The sequence below is a fragment of the Carcharhinus amblyrhynchos genome, chromosome 20 (genome assembly GCF_965287045.1).
Source record: "Carcharhinus amblyrhynchos chromosome 20, sCarAmb.v2.hapA, whole genome shotgun sequence".
In the NCBI taxonomy this organism is placed as follows: domain Eukaryota; kingdom Metazoa; phylum Chordata; class Chondrichthyes; order Carcharhiniformes; family Carcharhinidae; genus Carcharhinus; species Carcharhinus amblyrhynchos.
This window is the reverse complement of record NC_137343.1, coordinates 33,043,544-33,067,568: the sequence shown is the minus strand read 5'-3', so window position 1 is coordinate 33,067,568 and position 24,025 is coordinate 33,043,544. Positions and strand designations below refer to the sequence as shown.

Here is a 24,025-nt window from a genome sequence, read left to right as displayed (position 1 = left end):
AGTGAATTCTGGATCTCAAGGGAAATACCAAGTTGTCAGCAATCTACTAAGAGAGGGAACAGCTCCTAAAGGAAAAGGAGAAAGGTCTTGAGAAGACCTTTAAGTCAAAGGAAAAGATCAAAAATCTGGATAAGGTGTGGTTAAGTGCAGTCAAGAATGGAGAGCTGGAGAAGGCTCGCAAGTTTAAGGAGAGGAAGCTGCTGGAAGCAGACTTAAAGTAGGCAACAAAAAAACCAGAGCTCCAAGGAAACTGCCGAAGATCTGTAACTCCTTATTATGGGCCTGTGAAGCAGTGGTGTTTTCTTGGTCTGGCTGAGTATCTGTGTTTGTGTGTGTGTGCACACGCGCGCGCACGCAAGGCAAAGCTTTGAATGTCCATGATGATCCAGAAGAGAGGACCATCAGCAGGAAAGCTTCAAATCCTGGAGATGGATCCTTGTTGAAGATATCCTAGTTAAAAGGCAGAGCTGTGTGATTGGTTGGCTCACAATGTGACAGGTGTCTGGACGGAATTGATGAGACATCCATTGCACCTGTGTGGGAGGGCATCTGTCACTTGGTTTCAGAGAGTAGTGTGTCTGGCCACATGTTGTCTGTTGGTTTACTAGACTGTGTACTTAACGTGGACATTGGCACATAAGGGAGATTTTTTGCCTTTTGTTAGCCTTAGAAACATATATATATCAGTTAAGGTAAGTTAGATTCTATCAGACCTGGTACCACCAGAGGATCTGATTGTTCAGTAATAGCACCAACTGGGATTGCAACAAATCCAAAAAATAATGTGAATGGGAGCTGTTATTGCCATGGCGCAAGCTGGCCTCACTCTGTTGGCCATCCTAATTATAAACAAGATTACTCTTCTTCCAGGAAGGTGCTGTATGGTAAAATATGCAACAAGCATATTGCTGGAAATGAGGGTTTACCTTTCAGCTGGGGGGGTGAATAAAAATTGTCAAATCATCAATCACATCTATGTTCACTATATCAGACAGCCTTGATGAAATTTCATGTAAGCCCCTTTAACAGGACACTGATGAACTTCACAGTCAGCGGTGTAAACATGCTTCTAGTATTGTAATTTAGCTGGAGAGTTCATGGTTACTAATCCATTTGAAAAAGAAGTTGTTCAACCAAAAAGAATTGAGAACCTCTGCCTTAAAGGAAAAGTCATCCCTTTATAATTATTGCTGGTGGATAAGACACTCTGCCTTTGTGATGACGCCTTCCTTAAAGGTTGTTAAATCTAGCTGCTAAAAGCAAGTTGCGCATTTTTTACTCCAGTAAAATTTTTAATTCCTGCAGCTAGAGTTGCAGCCTGTACATTGGAATGTCTTAATGGAAACTAAATTGCTCTATTTTGTGGAATTAAATTAAGTGAAAGTTATCAGGACTGGTTTAAATACACTGAAGATCAAATGATGCCTAGGAAAATATCCCTTTATAAAGGAATGTCTACATTAATTATATCCTCCCTAATTGGTGTCAAGTATAGTGTGGATCTTCTAAACAAAACAGAGCTGAAGGATAAGGATACAGTGCAATTATGTAGCTACTTCTGTTCAATATTTTTCCGTAACCAACTTTCATAGGCCATTCTGTTGCTTTTAAACCTGAATGCACATGGTTTTCAACTTACTGTGACATTGTTGATGAACAATGTTGCAACTTTCAAAGATTGGTTCTTACAGCTAGCACATGCATGTTGTAATAAAAATCATCGCAATAATATTATGTATAAAGAAAATATTTGATTACTATGCACACATCATTCTTGAATCATGAAGGTGAATGGACAACTTTTGACTAGGTCTCTGTAACAACATTCTAGGCTGGATACCAGACTGTCGATGCAAGTCATGTAAATTGCCTCATCTTCCAGTTTCTTCTGCCTCAGTAGAGCATGTTGCTTCTATTCAGTATTCCTCCAGTCAGCTCCAATTGAGCAAGGAACCCATCTTGTGGAAGTGGAAAACCGACATTCAGTCATTGCACACCGGTGCACGACTTAACTGCGTCACTGATCCATCTGGAACAGTTCTTCTTTTGTTTTATGCTAAAATCATTCCTATTATTCATTCTGGTTACAAAAGTGATGCTATAACCCACATTCTTCATGAACAAAATCTTGAACCAAGCAATATCATTAGAAAGCATTGATGAATGGATGTCATTCTTTGATGGTTTGTATTATGTAACACAATTAAGAGAATAATGTTGACACCATCTCTCGTTTTCTCTCATCCGTAATGCATCTGACAGAATTCAGTCTTGGTATATAATTTGGTATTTTGAGCACATTTAGGCATTAATATCTACCTTTAATAATCTAAGGTAATTTTCAAAATGTGATATTTTTACATCTTGTGGTATGTTAACTGCACTGTCATTACTAAACAGTGACACAAGCTTTCACGTGTGCTCAGTGGTGCACTCATGCTGCAGGTGCTGTCATCAGTACACCATCATTACTGAAAGTGCCTGGCCTGCTGCAGGCTACTGCCCACTCACCCAGAACTGTTGGCAAACCAACATCGAGACTTCAGCCCAGCAGTGTGCTACTCATGGTTTGGATTTAAAATATGCAAATTATTTGCAGTACTTTTAATAGTCACTGGTTGCATTACTTTTTTGAGCACACCCTCACTTACTCTCAAAAGTTTACTGGTATATCTAATAAATGTTTACTTAAACAAATTATACTCCTGATCTAAGTAATTGATTTTTAGTAATCTGGTTCATGCTAGAAGGAAGCAAAATGAAACTAATTCGGCCGCAAAATATACTTTGTAAAGTCTAAAATATGAAAAAATGTTTAAATGATTTTATGTAGCTTTGTTATGTTTTAAAGAATGTATTTTGTTCAGGAATAAATCAAATTAATAACGGACAATTTGAAGATTTTAATATTTTGATTCTTTTTTCTTTGAAGTGAAAGATTAGTACATATTTTGGAAGACACAGTAGGTTGTGACCAAAGGAAAATTATAAATATCAATCCAAGTTCCACAACTGCCTCTCCACTACCTACAAGTCATGATGTCCAAGCAAGCGGACAGTATTCCACTTGCTTGGACATATACAATGGTTGCAGCTACAGTGATGGCAATCCATTCTACCATACAAGAAACACCCACGTCTTCCACTACAGGCACACAGTAGTTGAAATGTATGGTATCTACAGGATGCATTGCGACAACAATACAAAGGCTTCTTTGACAGTACCTCCAAAACTTGTGATCTAATTTGTTATTTGGTGCATGAGAACATCACAATGCACCGTCCCAACGTGGGCACATATTGGAACTCCTTCAGCATCACTAGGTCAAAATCCTGGGATTCCCTATGTAAAAGCTTGGGAGCACCTTCACCAATGGACTGTAGTAGCTCAAGAAGACGGCTCCAGCTCATCACTTCACTGCAGCAATGTTACTAGATTTGAAAGCTAAGCCAAGCATTTTCCTACTGAGCCAATGGGAGAACATTCATCCCAGACTCTAGTGTACACCAGTTGGAAGCCAGCTATACTGCAGCTTCAACAGAATCAGGAGATCATGCTATCTTTCTTTCAGTTGGGATTACATATATTGAGGGATACAAAAGAATTTCAACAACTAAAAGGAAAATCTTAAAGTGATCGTATTTTCCATGGTATGCTGAGTTTGGGAATTGAAATGAGCTTTCAAAATTGAAGTTAACCCCACAATCTTGTAATCGACAATGCAGACAATTTGTTTGTCTTGGTGTTGCATCTTATTTAAATGTTAGCCTGGGAGGAATTATTGGATGAAGCCTCAGAGTCTTCTTAAGGAAAGCGTATTCAATTAAAATTCCCTTTGTCCCTATTTGCTGTCTATTAAGACGAAACAACCACACTGGGTTTTTTAAAACGTGTATTAATTTGTGAAGGAATTCCTGATTACTAATATGTAAGTTTGATATTGAGCAGCAATCAAAGATCATGCAAATTTGGAAAGTCAGATGTCTTGGGGTGGGAGGGGGGTAGTTTGCTGCAGGTTGTGATTCAGTGACTTTTGTTTTATCCTTGCATGTTCCTTTGTCACTTGTGAATTTAGTGATTTCTGAAATTAATTTATCCAAAAACCTGCAGTTTTACCATAGGATGTTAAGTCCAGAATAGAAGTTTTGACAAACTCTGTAAAGTTTTAAATTCTAAAGCTACTCAGAATGTTTATATATTTTTAATAAATTTCACTTTGAGGAAACATGGATTGGTGAATTGTGCTGGCCATTTTTGTCACTTGCAGCAAGTCAAATTTCCTGTCGTCTTCTGTTTTCTTGTATTTGTGAGCAGCCTTTGCAACGTTATTCTTGAAAATAACATCTGCAAACTTACAAGGTCACAAGAGTAAGGGGAAAGAGATTTGGAGGGGATTTGAGAAAAACGTACTTCAGTCAGAGGGTGGTGGGAATCTGGAATGCATTGCCTGGGAAGGTTGTGGAGATGCCGGCGTTGGATTGGGGTAAACACTAAGAATTAGAACTCCCCACTTACCTGACAAAGGGGAAAAGGCCGAAAGCTAGTGGTGTTTGCTACCAAATAAAACCTGTGGAACTTTAACCTGGTGTTGTGAAACTTCTTACCAAGGTAGTGGAGGCCAGAAACATTACAACGTTTAAAAAATATCTGGATGAGCACTTAAAATGTCGTAACACTCAAGGATATGGGCCAAGCGCAGGAAAGCGGGGTAACCGCCATTAGTGGTATTGTCTGTGCAGACTCATTGGGCCAAAGGGCCTTTTCTGAACTGTGTGACTTTATGACCCGAAGGCAGCAACTTCCTTTCATTTGTATTTTAGGCACAAGTTAATATAATCAAAGAGCTATGAAGCTTAATAAATCTTTGGGCAGCTGTCAAAATGCTGAAGAGCACACTTTCTAAGTGCTGGTTTAGTCAACAATTATGTTATAACTTTAGAATTACACAGAATGTACAGCACAGAAACAGCCATTGAGTCCCCCCAGCCCTTGTCAGTGTTTATGTTCTAGTCTTGTCTCTTCCCATCCTTTCTCATTGAAATATACCAGCATTTTCCTCTCTTCTTCATATGTTTATCTGGCCTTCCCATTGTATGTGTCCATTCTGTTCACCTTAATCATTCCTTTTGGTGGCAAGTGTTGCATTCTCAGAGTAGAGAGATTTCTTCTGAATTTCCTATTTTATTTTGTGATGTCTATCTTATGTTGATGACTTCTAATTTAGCTCTTTCATACAAGTGGAAATACTTTCTCTGCCTACTTTATCAAAAGTTTCTAAAATTTTGAAGACCTCTATTAAGTCACCTTCAGCCTTCTCTTTTCAAGAGAAAAGAGACCCACGCATTACTTCATTGCCTTATGTATAACTGCACAGTTCTAGCATCACCTTTTGTCAATCATATTCTCTCTCTCTGATGCTTCTGCACCCCTTCTTCATAATATGACGACCAGAACTGTGTCCTGAGTGTGGTTTGACCAATGTTCAATACAGCGTTAGCGTAACTGAGTACAAGCTTGCATTTAGCTTTGATCAAACTATATATCCTTCATGGCCTAAGTCTACATTTCAGTTTGAAGTGCTGTCCTAGATATTGCAAAATCAGCATCCCTTTTCCATGCATGTAAATGAATGGAAACTAATGGAATATGAGCTTCTCAAATGCAACTCACATAAAAACAAAAGACAAAGTTGTTGCGCACTAAAATTACACAGATTGTGGTCCGCAATCCAGTACAGTGATAATAGCTTTTGTAAGATAACAGTGGGCCACCAAAGAGTTAATCTTGCCAAAAAAAATTGATGCATTTTGCTGTGAGCAAGTATTTGTCAGAGGGAGTGATTATTTTACTACACTGCTTTTGAATGTTTTCGAATTGTTGTTGGCATTGGTTCAGTTACATTACCCAGGTCTGCTGACAGCTGATTTTCCAGTATGTAAAACAGCATTTGCAGTTAGCTCTTAGATGTGGTCAGTGTGTAACACAGCAGCGGCTGAGCAGACCGATTATACCGCCAGAATAGTCAGCGGCGAGATAGCAGACAAAACATCTGTGTCTCATTTTCATATCTAGCTAAATAAAATGACACAAAAACACACAAGCAGACTCGGGGGTAGTTGCGTGTTTCTCCTGGGAATGAGAAAAGCATGTTGGAGAGATGCAGGTTATCAGAGAACCATGAAGACAATAATATAACCTGACACATTTGAAATGAGACACCAGTTGTCATGGCAACGGCTCACGTGGGAGTAGATCTCGAGAGACAGCTATGAGATGTAGTATAAATGATGTTTGATTAGAACTTAAATCATTTAGGCTCATGGAAGATAGGCCTTTTGTCAGCATGGAACCTTGGGTCACTTGTAAAGCGACTGGGCCTGAACGTATTAGCCTTACACGTGGTCCTGAGGGTGAAAGGGCATGCAGACTGATTAGTTTGCCCTTCTCCACTTAGTTTTTCATAACCTTCTGAGTACTAAAGCATCATTTCTATACCAAAAACCACTTCACATGTAAAGAGACCATTTACTCTTGATAATAGAAGTACTGTTAACAATTTAAAATTTAGAATATTGAGCTGCTTAATGTAGTATTGTTTAGGGTGGTCTTGTGTTGTAAAAGCTTTTCTATATGTTACAGCATTTTAGTACAGCAACATAAATCGTTCTGAAATAGTTAAGGAAGTGGACGCCACTATCCCTCACTCAACGTGAAAATAAATCTCATTGCAGTGTGCATACAACATTTCTGTCCTTGTAATTTAAACTTTAAAGACGTTGAATATCTTTTAAGTTCCACTTTGCACGCACAGAACAACTATTATTCATCTTACTTGAAACAAAATTCTGGCAGCATCTCCAATTTGCAATTAATGTAGTTGCAGTTTATTTTCTGTGTTCCTCCAGGCTGCTGGAAATTGCATGTTTCTTTTATTTGGTGGCAGCAAGTGCAGAAATGTAGCGTGTGCACCGTTTGCCTGAAGGGCCGTGTCATTTGCAGTGTTTCAAGTAATGAATCCTGGATCTGGGCTCTCTTAGACAAATGACCTGTGGCCTAGCGGCCGTTTGTGGACCCAAATGATTTTGTCAGCTGTCACTTTGTAGCCAGAAAAATGTCAAAGCCTGTGGACAAGTGCTGCATGGAAGAATTTCTACCTTCCATTAAATATTCTGTGCTAAATAAGCCCTAGTTATCTAATAACCAATGTGATCCTAGATTAGAAAATTCCTTTGGGGTCCAGCATGTAGACTTAACTCCTTATTTTACGCTAATTTTCTGAAAGCAGTATTCAAAAATGGGCACAGTATTATCATCTAGAATTTCTGTATATTCTGCTTATAGAAGGTTGCATCATGTTTAAATGGCAGCAACTTTTCTTAAAAAATTCATTTAATTTCATGTCAAGTATCATTTGTACTGTACTTATATTTAATATGTGTTATATTTATTCGCATTCTGCTTTTCATTCTCTTTGCATTCTAATTCCTCCGTGTCCCTATTTTTAGTGTATAGTTTAACAAGCTTACATCAAATCCCTGTCCACTCATTTTTAACACACTTAGCACAGAGATAAAATTAAACCTCTGCATGTTAGTATAACTACCAGTCTTTTTTAAGTGCTGCGTACTAGCAAGTAGGAGCTAAAAGGCCAATATGTCTGCAGATGTCTCAACTGGAGATTGTTTCTGACCTCTTCAAACAGCTAACGGGTAGGGGAATCAAAGCTTTGTTTGTGTTTGTTTAATTAGCAAAAAGAAATCTTTAATTAACATTGACAAAGTTAATCATGTAGTTATCAAACATTAGTACTTTGCACACCTGATTGGTGAATTTACAGAAGGTAACACGGGCAATTCCTGTAATGAAGAACAGACTAAAAATTCTTCATTAGTAATTTAATAAAAGTTGAAGGATGATGGCTTTTTCATTAAACTAATATATTTGTACCAAACCTAAGATTTTAAACCATGTTAGTTTCTTCCTTTGATTAACTTGCTGCACAGTGTACTATATAAATGGCCAACGAAATGTTTCATTAGTAGCTTGCGACTAAATTCATTTCATATTTCAAAGTTCAGTGAAGGACTTGATCGCATTGTGAACTGCACACTTCTAGCTTCAAATCCATTCTCATTGATGAGATGGAAGTCTTTCCCCCCCTCTAGTGATTGGATGACTTTGAATAGTCTCGATCCAGTTCCATCCAGCAATACAGAGCAGCCTAAAGTTCAGTTTTAATTCAAACATCAAGCTTGAGCAGGAAAGGTATAAGAAAAATAAAAATATCACATTCGTGTAACAAGGCTTCTGAAACTGAAGTTCCGGTGAGCTGTTGAAGAGTTAGAGGGAGCTTTATTCTGCATCTGGTCATGCTGTACCTAATGTGGGAGTGCGTGGTGCCAATGTAGGATATGCAAAAATAAAGCTTTCCATTCCCAGAACTGGCATCTGTCACCTTATTGAACACAAAAACAAAATTGGTTCAATTTTTATTGCACTAATTATAATTACTAATATTTTGGCAGACTCTCAGGAAAACTGTTCAGTAAGACTATGAAACAAAGCTAAACAATGTGATAAAATTATTCCACAGCCACTCCCAGCTCATGCTTTCAGATTGTGGAGATGAGGGCATATGAGGCAATAGGAAATGTAAAAATATAAGCCTTGTGTGCCCAGTGATCCCTTTTTTCTCAGGAGCCAGAATAGAAATGATTTATCAATGACAGCAAATGGGTAGTGTAAAATATGAGAGTAGCGATTTGCTGGAGACAAAGCTATCCAGTGGTATCAGAAGTACTGAATTCATGAAATGCAAGGTCACAAGGTATAAAACCTGAAATTACTTGTTTACTGAAAAAATACATCAATTTTTTTTCACGTTTCTTAATTCTTCCAATTATCTCCCATTCCTTTGCTGAAGACATCGATTCTTATTGGCATATGTTTATTTTGTTGCCCGCAGCCCATTGCCATCTTACCCAAGTAACTTGTCGCTAAATGGTAAAGAATTGCCAGCCTGTTCAATAATGTAGCGCATCACATCCAAATCCAATATTTTCCACACACATGCATATGCACATACGTTCACTTGCACTATCACGTTCTCTCTCCCCCTCCTCCCACCTTCCCCTCTCTCCCCTCCCTCCCTTTACCCCCTACACCGTCCCCACCTCTTCCCCCCACCCCTCCCCTCCCCGGCCCCCTCTCTCCCCTCCCCGGCCCCCTCCGCCCTCTCTCTCCCCCTCCGCCCTCTCTCTCCCCCCCCGCCCTCTCTCTCTCTCCCCCCCCGCCCTCTCTCTCTCTCCCCCCCCGCCCTCTCTCTCTCTCCCCCCCGCCCTCTCTCTTCCCCCTCCGCCCTCTCTCTCTCTCCCCGTCCGCCCTCTCTCTCTCTCCCCGTCCGCCCTCTCTCTCTCTCTCCCCGTCCGCCCTCTCTCTCTCTCTCCCCGTCCGCCCTCTCTCTCTCTCTCCCCGTCCGCCCTCTCTCTCTCTCCCCGTCCGCCCTCTCTCTCTCTCTCCCCGTCCGCCCTCTCTCTCTCTCCCCCCGTCCGCCCTCTCTCTCTCTCCCCCTCCGCCCTCTCTCTCTCTCCCCCTCCGCCCTCTCTCTCTCTCCCCGTCCGCCCTCTCTCTCTCTCCCCGTCCGCCCTCTCTCTCTCTCCCCTCCGCCCTCTCTCTCTCTCTCCCCGTCCGCCCTCTCTCTCTCCCCCCCCTCCGCCCTCTCTCTCTCCCCCCCTCCGCCCTCTCTCTCCCCCTCCGCCCTCTCTCTCTCTCTCCCCGTCCGCCCTCTCTCTCTCCCCCTCCGCCCTCTCTCTCTCCCCCTTCCCCCTCTCTCCCCCTTCCCCCTCTCGCCCCCCCTTTCCCCCTCGCGCCCCCCCTTCCCCCTCGCGCCCCCCTTCCCCCTCGCGCCCCCCCTTCCCCCTCGCGCCCCCCCTTCCCCCTCGCGCCCCCCTTCCCCCTCGCGCCCCCCTTCCCCCTCGCGCCCCCCTTCCCCCTCGCGCCCCCCCTTCCCCCTCGCGCCCCCCCTTCCCCCTCGCGCCCCCCCTTCCCCCTCGCGCCCCCCCTTCCCCCTCGCGCCCCCCCTTCCCCCTCGCGCCCCCCCCTTCCCCCTCGCGCCCCCCCCTTCCCCCTCGCGCCCCCCCCTTCCCCCTCGCGCCCCCCCTTCCCCCTCGCGCCCCCCCCTTCCCCCTCGCGCCCCCCCCTTCCCCCTCGCGCCCCCCCTTCCCCCTCGCGCCCCCCTTCCCCCTCGCGCCCCCCCTTCCCCCTCGCGCCCCCCTTCCCCCTCGCGCCCCCCCTTCCCCCTCGCGCCCCCCCTTCCCCCTCGCGCCCCCCCTTCCCCCTCGCGCCCCCCCTTCCCCCTCGCGCCCCCCTTCCCCCTCGCGCCCCCCCTTCCCCCTCGCGCCCTCTCTCTCTTTCCCCTCGCGCCCTCTCTCTCTTTCCCCTCGCGCTCTCTCTCTCTTTCCCCTCGCGCTCTCTCTCTCTTTCCCCTCGCGCTCTCTCTCTCTTTCCCCTCGCGCTCTCTCTCTCTTTCCCCTCGCGCTCTCTCTCTCTTTCCCCTCGCGCTCTCTCTCTCTTTCCCCTCGCGCTCTCTCTCTCTTTCCCCTCGCGCTCTCTCTCTCTTTCCCCTCGCGCCCTCTCTCTCTTTCCCCTCGCGCCCTCTCTCTCTTTCCCCTCGCGCCCTCTCTCTCTTTCCCCTCGCGCCCTCTCTCTCTTTCCCCTCGCGCCCTCTCTCTCTTTCCCCTCGCGCCCTCTCTCTCTTTCCCCTCGCGCCCTCTCTCTCTTTCCCCTCGCGCCCTCTCTCTCTTTCCCCTCGCGCTCTCTCTCTCTTTCCCCTCGCGCTCTCTCTCTCTTTCCCCTCGCGCTCTCTCTCTCTTTCCCCTCGCGCTCTCTCTCTCTTTCCCCTCGCGCTCTCTCTCTCTTTCCCCTCGCGCTCTCTCTCTCTTTCCCCTCGCGCTCTCTCTCTCTTTCCCCTCGCGCTCTCTCTCTCTTTCCCCTCGCGCTCTCTCTCTCTTTCCCCTCGCGCTCTCTCTCTCTTTCCCCTCGCGCTCTCTCTCTCTTTCCCCTCGCGCTCTCTCTCTCTTTCCCCTCGCGCTCTCTCTCTCTTTCCCCTCGCGCTCTCTCTCTCTTTCCCCTCGCGCTCTCTCTCTCTTTCCCCTCGCGCTCTCTCTCTCTTTCCCCTCGCGCTCTCTCTCTCTTTCCCCTCGCGCTCTCTCTCTCTTTCCCCTCGCGCTCTCTCTCTCTTTCCCCTCGCGCTCTCTCTCTCTTTCCCCTCGCGCTCTCTCTCTCTTTCCCCTCGCGCTCTCTCTCTCTTTCCCCTCGCGCTCTCTCTCTCTTTCCCCTCGCGCTCTCTCTCTCTTTCCCCTCGCGCTCTCTCTCTCTTTCCCCTCGCGCTCTCTCTCTCTTTCCCCTCGCGCTCTCTCTCTCTTTCCCCTCGCGCTCTCTCTCTCTTTCCCCTCGCGCTCTCTCTCTCTTTCCCCTCGCGCTCTCTCTCTCTTTCCCCTCGCGCTCTCTCTCTCTTTCCCCTCGCGCTCTCTCTCTCTTTCCCCTCGCGCTCTCTCTCTCTTTCCCCTCGCGCTCTCTCTCTCTTTCCCCTCGCGCTCTCTCTCTCTTTCCCCTCGCGCTCTCTCTCTCTTTCCCCTCGCGCTCTCTCTCTCTTTCCCCTCGCGCTCTCTCTCTCTTTCCCCTCGCGCTCTCTCTCTCTTTCCCCTCGCGCTCTCTGCCAATGATAATTATTGGATAACAATCAGAGGTCCCAAAAGACAATTGCACCACAGCTAGGATTCAGAATGGACCAGGTTTTAAATCTGGCACTTTTTGATCTTTATGATTTGGCGCTATGTAACAAGAGGTCAAGCTATTCATATCATAGTTTATACTGTATCTATTTTATAGCTCACTCAGAATTTTCTGTACGTTATCTGAAAAGCTAAATTCTTGATTCGATTGTTCATTTGTTTAATATTACAGTTGTATACCACAACTGTAATGGATTGATGTTTTATGTTAAGTTTCAGTTTTCTGAATTTTCTTTATTGTTTTGTAAGGAATATATGATTTCTCATCTATAATCCTTGAACTTAGTTATTTTCTGCATATATCTCATGAAATTGCCAATAAATAGACTCAAAAAATACATAAACGCACCTTTTATTCCCAATTAATTTTTGTACTAAATGTTGCATGTCTGTGTGCGTGCACAGGAGAAAGATGGGTTGAGGAATCACACTTAACCTTTTAATTATTGCCTTTCATGCATTTGCAGCACAGTGGGATATTCTTGAACAGGTTATATTTGGTGAATTTGGGGTTCTCATTGCATTAGTGCTTTTTAGAAAGCTGTTTAAAATAAATGTAGACAAACTTCCATGGTGATAAAAATACCATTTTTAAATAAAACCACTTAGAGTCACCCCCCTACATACACAGACGCACGCACACGCACTCTCATATACAGACAAGGAAATTCCCAGGTTCAGTCTGTAGTCAGTGCTCAGTTAGCGAACTCAGCCAGGGCATGAAGAGAAGAACTATATTTGGCTCAAAGCCCTGGATTAGGAGCAGAAAATCAGCAAGACTTCCCACTCCTAATTGCTATCCAATCCTAAACTACCCCCTGTCGCTGAATAATCTGCCGGCACTCACTCTAGGCCCTAGCCTACTCCCGAAGAGCAGCCACTTCAACGGGGTACAGGAGAACAGCTGCCACTGGTGGAACATTGTATCTACAAAGAATGCTTTCAGCACTATGGGGAGAAAATGAGCAGAAGGGAGAAATGGTTTCTTGCATTAATTGGGAGTTAATGGAAGCTGATCTTATAGTTAGGATACTCCAAGCGCATGGACAAGCTTTTTGTCAGTTCCTTCAAAACATTCTCTATTATAAAACTTTGGAGGTGCGGAAAACTGCTAAGTGGACTACACAAACTGCTTACACTGCTGATATAGAAGTCAGATCAAACCATTCACGTTCACTGTGATCCGTATGCATCAGATAACAAACATTCACTTCCAGACCACTGTTTAGACCTGTGTGATGGGTTTGATCAGTGAGTTTAACTCAACTGCTTTTGACAGTGATTCATGGCCAAGGCAAACCACTGATTTTCTGATAGGAGCCTTCACTGCACAAAATGATGTGCATCACAGATCTGTATAAGAATTCTTGAAGCCCTGCAAGCGGTAGCAGGTTTGGTGCACTTGAACATTAGTTGTTCTCTGGAAGTGCAAAAATCATTTTGGCATGTGAATTTTCCCACTGTCTGCCTGATGTATGCCAACTAAACTACTGAGATATTCATTCATATCACTGTGGTATAAAAGACTGGCATCATGCCAGTGTGGCTTCTGTGCTTTTGGGAAGCAGTTTGCTTCTTCCTTCCAGAATTTCGGTGACTGGGGCTTAACCCTTCAACCTCACCTTATTGTGTGTGTGGTAAAGCTGTTGTTGCACCATTTCTATTGTATAAAATAAATTGTTGCAGATTAGAGTTTTAACACCCATTTTTCTTGTCGTAGTTATACCATGCTCCTTGCAAGTGAGCCGCAAGTCTTTGGTTTTGTAACCTAGAGTTGGCAATTAACTTTTTGCAGTTACAGTACACTAAAATTCATATAGGATTCCAACAACTTATTTTGTCAGTTCACGCATAGAAAGACCACCTGCCAGGTGTGGTTTGCACAAAGTATGGTAACTTTGGGAGTTTTTTTGGAACAAATTAAACAGATGAGGGAAAGTCATTTGTTAGAATCATAGAATCGCTACAGAGCAGAAAGAAGCCATTCAGTCCATCAAGCCAACACCGACAACAATCCCACCCAGGCCCTACTACTGTAACCCCACATATTTACCCTGCTAATCCCTCTGACACTAAGGGACTACGTACCATGGCCAATCAATCTAACCTGCACATCTTTGCACTGTGGGAGGAAAGTGGAGCACTTGGAGGAAACCCACGCAGACACAGCAAGAACATGCAAACTCTTCACAGACAGTTACTTGTTACCCCACATCCTGTGATTTTGAATGTACAGGGAAATCTTCCTTATCTTTCACTTCACGGTAAATTTTAATCAACATATTTTAAAGTGCTGGTGTCCTGCACCTTCTGTCTACCCAAGAATGAAGGAAATTGCCAAATAGTTACTGTGAAATTAAACGAATTCAAGGTATCATCAGCAGGCATTCCATTTACCAGCACATTAAGGCAGGCAATAATTTTATATAGTACCCTAGAGTTCAGAACTTGGTAATGAAATATCAAAACAAAGCAATGTAGTAATAAATGTAATATATAAAATCCAGTGAAATATCAGCCATTTGTTTGCTTTTTCGTTCTGTAATCTTTTCAAAAGTTCCTGAAAAAGACTTCCTCACAGAATGTGGCACGCTGGAATCTGAGCTGTCTCTCGCTCACTATCTCTTTCATACTCATCAACGTAACTTCAACTTATAAAACCAGGTTTTCTTTAATGTCAATCCATCGTGATTTTTTTAAAAAGCAACAGTATTATGACAAAAGAGACGTCATATTCTCTAACTTTAAACTGCAGTATTAATGGTTTAACTGCAACAGATGCTTGCAATACATTTCTAAATGCCCACTCTATGAGACTGAGGTTTAACCTGTAGTAATTTAATTGGAAGGTAGGAACTTGGAAAGACCAGTCAACCCCTCAGCCAGTTGCCATTCTGTTAGGTCATGGCTGTTCTAATCCTCAACTTGTATTTGCTCCATATTTCTTGATTATTAAAGATCTGTAGACTGCAGCTTTGGAAACCTCAATGAGGCTCAGTGTTACAGCCTTTCGGGGAGAGTTCCAGATTTCATCTAACCTCTGTGCGGACAACAAATTATGTTGTACCTTTGACATAATGAAACATTTCAAGATTCTGCAGAGTACCTTTATAAAGCAAAGTATGCCACCAAACCATTTGAGATAATAGATCAGATGACCAAAGGCTTGGTCAAAGCTATAGATTATAAGTGACATAAAACAAGGTGGAGAGCTTGAGGCTGAAGCAACTGAAGGCATGGCCATCAATGCTGGAAAAATTAAAATGGGGATTGCCAAAGGGCACCAGTGTTAGCGTCCAGATATCTTGCAGGTTTATGTGGCTGGAAAGTAGCAGCAGTGTGTACTATCTACAAGATGCACTGTAGCAATTCACCAAAGATCCTTAGACAGTACCTTCCAAACCCACAGCCTCTTCCAACTAGAAGGACAAAGGCAGCAGGTACATGGAAACACAATCACCTGCAAATTCCCTTCCAAGCCATTCACCATCCTGACTTGGAAATATATCACTGTTCCTTCATAGTCGCTGGGTCAAAATCCTGGAATTCCCTCCCTACAGCACGTGGATAGCATCAATTCAAAGCAGCAGCTCACCACCACTCTCTCAAGGGCAACTAGGGATGGGCAATAAATACTTGCCAGCCAGTGATGCCTGTGTCCCATGAATGAATAAAGAAAATACAGAAGTAAGACATTGCTTGATCAGGAGCCAGTGTAAGTCAGTGAGAAATAAAGAAGTGCTCGCTTATATCACTTCATTTTGAAGTGCCTCTAACTTTCACAGATGGTGTGCCCTCCTCTCTCACCAAAGGAAGTCATTCATCCTTAAATATATTATGGAATCTTTTTTGGAAGTCTTGTGACTGGAAAGTGTTCAAGTCCCACTTCAGAACTTGACGAACACAGAAGGCGTGTTCATAACATGGCCCACCAAGTTGTTGATCAGCCTGTGAATTCTTCCTGATGGCCAATGGGAAGAGCTGGAGTGTTCCCTACTCAGTCATACTGCAGAATGCAGCGGCAAACCAAGCATAATGACGAACCAATTTGGTGGAAGTCTCCAACTTAAGGTATGGTACCTGAAGGATGAAGATTGAATTATTTAATCATTTTAAACACCCAGAATAGATCACTTCTTGATCTTCTTTATTCGAGAGGCTACAAGCCACATTTGTGCAACCTGTCATCTGCACTCACTCCTAGACTAATACAACCTTGTTGATATACAGTACCCAGAACTGATCACAATATTCAAGATGGCATGAGAGAACTGAGGTACAAGTTACTCATCTTTGTAGTACAACCCCATAAGATAAAGGCAAACGTTCTATTAGCATTTTTGTACCTGTCCCGAAGCTTCCGTATATGTTTCTTTAGCTAGAAACAGAGGAACCTTCATATCTATTTTTAATGATTTCCATTGCAATTTTTTTTGTGATTTTATAATCTTAAATTACCTATTTGAAAGCTGTAATTTAGCTTTCCATATTCTGATAGTCCAAAATCGGCTTTGTTTTTTGGGGTGTAGGCACCACTGCCGAGGCAGAATGTTTCCTATCCCTATCAACAACGTGATGGCCCAGATCTTGCAGTTTCCAGAAGGTCAGAGACCAGATGTATCCCAGACAATGCTTTTGAAGGATCCCTCAGAAGTTCCAATGCTCTGGCTGTCCCCCCACCCCTTCTGCTTGACCCTGATGCTCCAAATCTCCTTCTGCTCACTCCAACTGCATCCCAGCCCTCTGGCTCCGCCATGACCCTTCAATCTTTCCTCCAACCCCTCTAGCCTCTGAGTCCCCATAATCCTCTGACTGACCCACTGTCATTTTTCCCTCAAATCCCTTATATCCCAGTCATTCTCCAATTCACCCCTCCACCCCCTCCCCCACCAAATCCTCTCTGCATTAACTCTCCACCTGCCATTTCCCACCCCCTCAAACCTGACTTTGCTACTCTGCACCCTGCCATCCTACCCACCTGCCACATTACTCAGCTGGTATCCTACCCACTTACCTCACACACTCATTCACTAACATAGGGTAAAGCTAAGGAGATGCCCCAAAGCTTTTCAATATGCTAGTGAATGAAAACTTAGCAGCAGTAAGTGCCATTAAAAGGGAGACGTAGCTTGGTTTCCTCTGACGATTCTGTACTACAAAAGATGACTCCCAGAACCATGGCATTTCTTGAATCAAAGGGATGTACACATGGGTCTAGCCTTTAAGGTTGGAAATTAAAATGTGAATTGGATTAAACACAGAAGCAAAAAGATGGGTTTATACAATGGCAAGCTTTAGATATTCAATAAAACAACGTGGTTCATTGTCATGGCATTTCTGGAAAGGCCTGGTTCGGAAGCCAGGACTACATGCTGAGGTACGCGCTAAAGCTTGGGACAGCACCACAGAGGGAAAGGTTGCTATCTCGGACCTTTCATTCAGCCATAGTGAACCAAAGGGTGTAAAACTCGGCTCTTTGAATGTATACAGTGAACATTACATGTGTCCCTATTGTATTGAAGCACCTCAGAGTGCAACTTGATCTATGTGGATAGCTTTTAAAAACTCTTGCACCATTTGCAATGACCATTTTGAAATGTCTGTGATGTTTCTTTGACTGTATTGAAATACCTCAATACAATATGATATATATGGAGAACCTGAATACTATTGCATTTTGTGGCCACTTTGGAATATTCATAACATTTTTCAGATATTTTATAAATATATTTTTGAGGGGGAAAAAGTCCGGAAGTCCAGGCCACAAATAGAGTTACATATTAGTGTGAAAAAAATTGGAGTGTCAGTCGGACGGATAGTGCTAATCCCCTGAAGATTTAGTCCAAAGTTGAGCACATGCAGTCAGACTGGCTGGGGCATCTGATTCCCTTCTCTATTGATGAACTGGTTGGTCTTTATGACAATGATCTACTCAGCTTTATTGAATATTTCTACAACTTGTCATCGTATAAAACCGTCTTTTTAATTCCGTAGCCAATCCAATTCACATTTTAATTTCCGTCCTTAAAGGCTAGATCCCTGTGGTTCAAGAATATTACCATTTAAATAAGTTTTCATTCTTTGTTCGTATGACCAGAAATGTCATCTATGTTCCACACCTTAAAGTGTTGACTATGTTCTACATCTCACACTCCCCCATTCTCCTAGTCTGTTTGTTCTGTAGTTTCCTGCCTTCATCCTCATTGTTTTCTATCTCCTCAGTTTGACACCATTAGTAAGCTGATATCCACTTGTATGTGCATATGAGTGCGCTAGTGAAATATCACATGCTAAATATTGACAGCAGGGAAAGATCCAATGACAAGTGAGTGTGTTTGAGAGAGACGCCCTTTCAATCTTTATTTTCTTAAACCTCAGTCACCAACTACCATTTATTTCAATTCCAGGTTTTACAGGGTCTTAAAATTAGTCTGGTCAAAATGTTCCTTTGACTTCATCAGTAATTCTAGGGCTCATCTGTGGAGATTTGATATCGAACAGGTCCAATATTCACCATCTTTAGGGCAGCAAAAGGGTACTCTAACAAAAGATGCTTTTTGGAAGCAAGTGAGATAAAGCTACGAAAAGGGGTCTATAAACAGTAATTCTGCCATCACTAATAGCAAAAAAAGAGGTGTGCGTTGTAACATTGTGCATCTACTTTTGTCTTTGTTTAAAAATTAAGATAAAGGTGGGGTTTAATGGTGCAGTTCAGATGATAGTTTTCAAATGGATTTATCTTGCTTTTACACTGCACTTATTATTAATGGAGTTTGAAGCACAGAAACAGTATGCCTATAAAAATCTGAAATTATAGTCAACATATTTCAGGTTGATGGTTGGCTTTACTTTTTGTCAATAAAACATAGGATGAGTTAGCAATACAGAGGCAAATATATTTGCTTTCTGTCTCTCGCCTACAGATTTATTAATCATTTTGTAGGCAGAGAGTGTACATACACTGCTGGAATAGCATCAGTCTCCAAGATGCCCACTGATGCGTGTTGCTGGTAGCTGCTTTGCTGCATGGCTAGTCAGCAGAAGAACAGCGAAGACTGTTTTATTGTTTCTGGTGGAGTGAGCTAGGCTGATTGGAAAATCCAATGAATTTAAATAGCAGCGCTATATTGTACCAGGGCAAATAAAATATACAGTGTGAAAATTATTTTTTTTGCCAAAACATTCACCTGCAGGGCTTTGATGTAACGGTGTTTCAAGCACAGCCTGATAACTGCCATTGAAAATTGCAAGTTTGTGCCAAATCAGCAGCTTGTTTGCTGTCCTGGCTGGTGTTTCTTTTCATACACACTGTCTCCCATTGTTTGCTTAAGAAATGACGAAAGTACTAGTGTGCACCAGAAGTTTATATCCTTGCAGTATTTAAAATAAAACTTTGCACTTTATATTTATAAATGAAGGTGATTTCTGGTGCTTTGATGGTAATTTATTAAACTGTAAATGACAGATCTGAAATGCATCGTCACTACTTCCTCATTCATAATGCAGTGTTATTTGGGCCAGATACATTGGTTCCATGTTATGTTGACAAATCATTCCCCACTGTTCATAGAATCCCCACAGTATGGAAAGAGACCATTGGGGCCCATTGAGCATACACCAACAACAATCCCACCCAGGCCCTATCCCCGTATCTCCACGTATTTACCCTGCTAATCTCCCTAACGCCAAGGGGCAATGGCATTGTCATATCCAAGCCCCAGTAAGAAAACTGGTGCCAAATTCAGAACCATGGAAGTTTGTGCTATCATGAACAAAAGGAAAGCTGTGAGATTTGATATATTCATGATCCCTTACTCACCACTGGAGAAGAAAATAATCCCTAATGCTGAATCCCAAAGGAAAACACAGTCATAAAGGTTAGCTTAAAAAGGCACAGGCTCAAATAAAACAAATATTTTAAAAGTTACCAAGTCTGAGAATCGTAAGTGACAGTAAAAATATTACTAATACACAGCCAGTATAACATCAGCATTTGAAAGAAAGTCCAAATTAGTGTTTCAAATGGATACTTAAACTGAGTATAACTTTGCCAGTGAAACATTTTAACCTGTGCTTTGCTGGTGCATTGGTTATAAATTTCAGTATCTTCTTTTTTGTTTCAAATATAACAAATACCATTGTATGTACTGGGTTTTGTACGATAAGTAATAATAATAAGATAGCAAGTTACTTTGCCTTGAAATCACTGAAGCACAATGGTTAGCGCCAGGGACCTGGGTTCGATTCCTGGCATGGGTCACTGTCTGTGTAGGGTCTACACATTTTCTCCATCTGTGTGGGTTTCGTTCAGGTGCTCTGGTTTCCTCCTACAGTCCGAAAGACGTGCTGGTTAGGTTGGCCATGCTAAACTCTCCCTCAGTGTAACCCGAACAGGCTCCAGAGTGTGGCGACTAGGGGATTTTCAGAGTAACTTCACTGCAGTGTTAATGTAAGCCTACTTGGGACACTAAGAAGTAAACTCTAATGTGTAATGTTAGGGACGTAAATCAGGCTTTTAACCCCAATATCTTGTGAGTAACATTTTTTCGTTCATTAAAATGACGTAGGTTGGGGTTACAGAGCAATCCTAACAATATGTTTGTAAACTCATGTCAGATTATTTTGTGAATTTTTCTTAACTTCTATCAAGATTTGTGATCGGTCTCAAGGGAGGTTCTAGAAGAGAAGGTTTGTAAAATGCGTACAATCCCTATGCTATAGAATGTGAGAATCATTTGCAAATGAAATGTAAAACTTTCTGTTGGAACTGGTTGCCTGCTTCTAAATCTTTCTCATTTCCATGCATTGCCAACTTGAAAGGTTGTTGCAGCCCCGTCAGAAACCAATTTACTAGATGCAAATTTATCTCATTCTTTCTATATCAGTGTCTTTAAAGCCCTATATAATTGGTCAATCTGAATAATGTCTATTAAAAGCCTCATTCAAACTCTCTTTTCCACTCTGTTAATATTGCAGAACAAATTGAATCCTTAAAAAAAACAGATTTTCTTACTTTATTCCTCAAGGCAATAACATGCTGGATTGCAGTATGCCTGCATACTGTTTAAAGGTTAAATACTTAAACTACTTTCCTGGTTAAGTTGTTTTCTCGCATTTATTTCTATCTGTACCTTTCACAAATTTTATAAAGCGGTTCAAGATCAGTTTATGTATAAGATCACGTACGCACCTCCAGATGCAGATAGAATGTACTATGCACTGCACGCACAATGGAAAGCATTTCTTTTACAGGAAAAATAAACGACCAAGAGGTGTCAAGCTTAATAACATGTAACTCCACAAACAGAAATACTTTATGGGCCTTATGGACAAGCCAGAATATGCTTGGGGAGAAAAAAAATATTGAGTTATGTATTTTGTTTATATTCCAATGCATTTGTTCAAATTGAATTCCCACCTTTTTCATTACAAAGTGGCGCACTGTTGAAACTGGAACCCTTAATGTTTTGGCACTTACGCACCATGACTGGTCAATCGCAGTTGGATGTCTTCTGCTAGTTCCTCATGGCTTATTGAGGAGGTGAGAAGGTACGCCGAGATGCAGCAACTGTCAAGTGCAATGATTAGAAAGAGCAGGGAGAAGATAAGGCTAGAGAAAGGAGTGGCCAGAGGAGGCAATAAATACATGAAGCTGGAGAGAAAAAGGTTAGGTTGTGGAGCAAGGAAATGCTTTTTCAAAAAAGCAAATTATCCTATTTTCTCTTCATATTTCATCAGTAAGTAATTTTAAAAGAAGACAGTTGTGCACGTAACCATTGTAAGGAAGTGACAGTGAGCAAAAGGAACCATATTATAAGCTCATTTGTGTTGCACATTTGCATGATACTTGTGGCAACGATAATTTTTAAAACAGTGAAATTAAATCTTCTTCTTGAGAATTAGACTTTGGAGAATTAATGTAGCCTCCCCAGTTGCACTGTGGCCCAATGTCAGAGCTATAATGAATTGATTAAACCATTTCTGATTATATGTTATCTATCTTGTTAATCATTGTTGGTGGCCTAATGGTATTAGACCCAACTTATTGATCTTTATTAATGGCGTTGGATTCATTGTCAACCAATTCATGTTTTGTAAAGCATTTACTTGGAAGAAAACACTTTGCTCTGAGGCAATGTCATTTTTGGGAAATAGTAGAAATTAAAGACAGGCATTTTAAATGTTATGTACAATTATCTTTAAATCTTTCACTCTTCCAAATCTATCTTTAGCTTTGAACCATGTGCCCCTACCTGGGGTAATATTAAGCTGTGTATCAGCTTGTTCATTACTTGTTCAGTTGACAGCACTTCAAGTCTATTCAACATTCACCAAATGGACTGTGAACAGAATTGATACAGTTCTGTAAAAATTTCAAAATAAAACAATTATTTGCATCCAGTGATGACCAGAAATGAATGCAAATCTTCAAACTTCCCCATTATGAGTGGCAGTGAAAGTAATAAATCAGTGATGAGCTGTTTGTGGAACAGTGACCAGCCTGCGAAAGTTCCAGTTACTAACATAAGTGAGCAGTGAAATAATTAACTATAATTTTCTGGCCCTCTGAACTACAATATCAGATCAGTTGCAAAAGGGACCTTCAGTTTGCAATTATATCCTCAGGGCTGTCTGAATTATACCAAGCTATTAATTCCCCTTGTAACCTTAGGACATTATTTCAGTACATACCTCTCAAAAGTTAAAATATTTGCAGAAATGTGTACACCCTTATATAATATATTTTAATAAATAGTAATGCATCAGCAGCTAAAAGGCTTAAATATACATAGTATAGCAAGCTCATTTGCAGTTGTGATTGTTATAGGAATGAATTTGGTCCATCGCCTCAGTCTTTTTTTGATCTGCTAAGATGTATCTACCATGTTTCTCTAAATCTAAAGTACATGTCAGTAGATCAAAAGTGAATGGGGAGAGGCAAGGTCAGAAGATTCCTTTCTCTTACATAAACCCAACTTCGTATATATGGATCCAGCTGTAATCAGATTAAATGTTCATATTAATCTTTAAGGAAAAGTTAGGGCCAGCAGCCTTGGATGTTGTACTGTATTTTATGATGCAACTGAATAACCATCAGCAGCATTCTGTGTTTTTCTTGATTTTAATTCCAGTGATGTTTCTCTTTTGCAAAGGTACACCCATGAATCGGTTACACTTACTATGCAAGTGATGGACAGCCATCGAAAACCTCAAGAGTTGCGTCATCAAGAACCAGCGAGAGGGAAAAAAAAACCTTGGTCCCATCAGCAAGTTGGAAGGAGTCAAACGGCCATCTGTTTTGCTTTTGAAATGTTTCCGTGGCTGCATTGTGAGAAACTCTTAACTGCAAACAGTACAACCTGCACAAACTCTGATAGATATCAATGACTGTTTGCAGTCTAGTCATAAATCATGATGCATGAATGGCACACTCTACAACCTATTGAGCAACGTTTGTGAAAAGTAGCGGCAGTGTAATCGATTTTTGAACTCCCATCTCAAACTCATGATGAAAAACCGTTGTGCCAACTGGTTATGTATTCATGGAATACTAAATAAACTTTATGAGGTAATTTGAAGCCTGACACATAGTGACTGGAAGATGAAAACTAATAGCAGAAAAAATCTTCCATGCGCACGAATATTGTGCAGTTGTATTGATCCTGCTATTGAAGAGAGAGAATACAGTAACTTCTCTACATCAGTCATAAGTCTGAGAATGTGGTCGTCAGTGCTTTATTGTTGGTTGTCAAGATGAATAGCAAAGAGTTTCACAGAATTTCTATCTTTGTATGTTTTAAGTACAATCAGTAGGAAGCTGTTCTTAATGAGCCATTGTATTGTTATGCTTCAGCTTCTAAAATACTGCACCATGTATTTATGAAATCTTCATACCTAATGATGTCTTCTTAAAAACAGGCTCCACTTTCCCACAAAACCCAGTAAAAGATTCAGAATTTGTCATATCAATGTGTTGTGTTATGAGGTGAAAGATTTGCCACATCCATACATTTATACATCCTGGCATGTCGAGGCGAAGTAGTTCTAACACTTGCACATAACCGCAGAATGGGAGGCTTTGATATAATGATGAATTTAGACTTGAGGCCCTAATGTGAATCTTGAAAATGAGTTTCATGTGGAATGTTCCATTTTCACACACTCTTGGAAAGAATATTTATCTGGTGCTTGGACACGTCTCTGCAAACAGTGTGGCTTCAGGGACTGCAGT

At 41.8% G+C, this 24,025-nt stretch overlaps 1 protein-coding gene across 2 annotated transcripts in view; it reads left to right on the top strand.

The window, feature by feature from the left end:
- rbm19 (RNA binding motif protein 19) overlaps positions 1 to 23,759 on the top strand; it is a 249,000-nt gene extending 225,241 nt beyond the window's left edge. The window contains exon 25 of one of the 2 annotated variants that reach the window (XM_080208402.1): positions 22,947 to 23,759. The gene's annotated coding sequence lies outside the window, so the exon portion shown is untranslated. Of the gene's footprint in view, positions 1 to 2,932; positions 4,634 to 22,946 lie in introns of those variants that run through there. The other variant, XM_080208404.1, reaches the window with a different exon arrangement.
- The last annotated feature ends 266 nt before the right edge of the window (positions 23,760 to 24,025 follow it).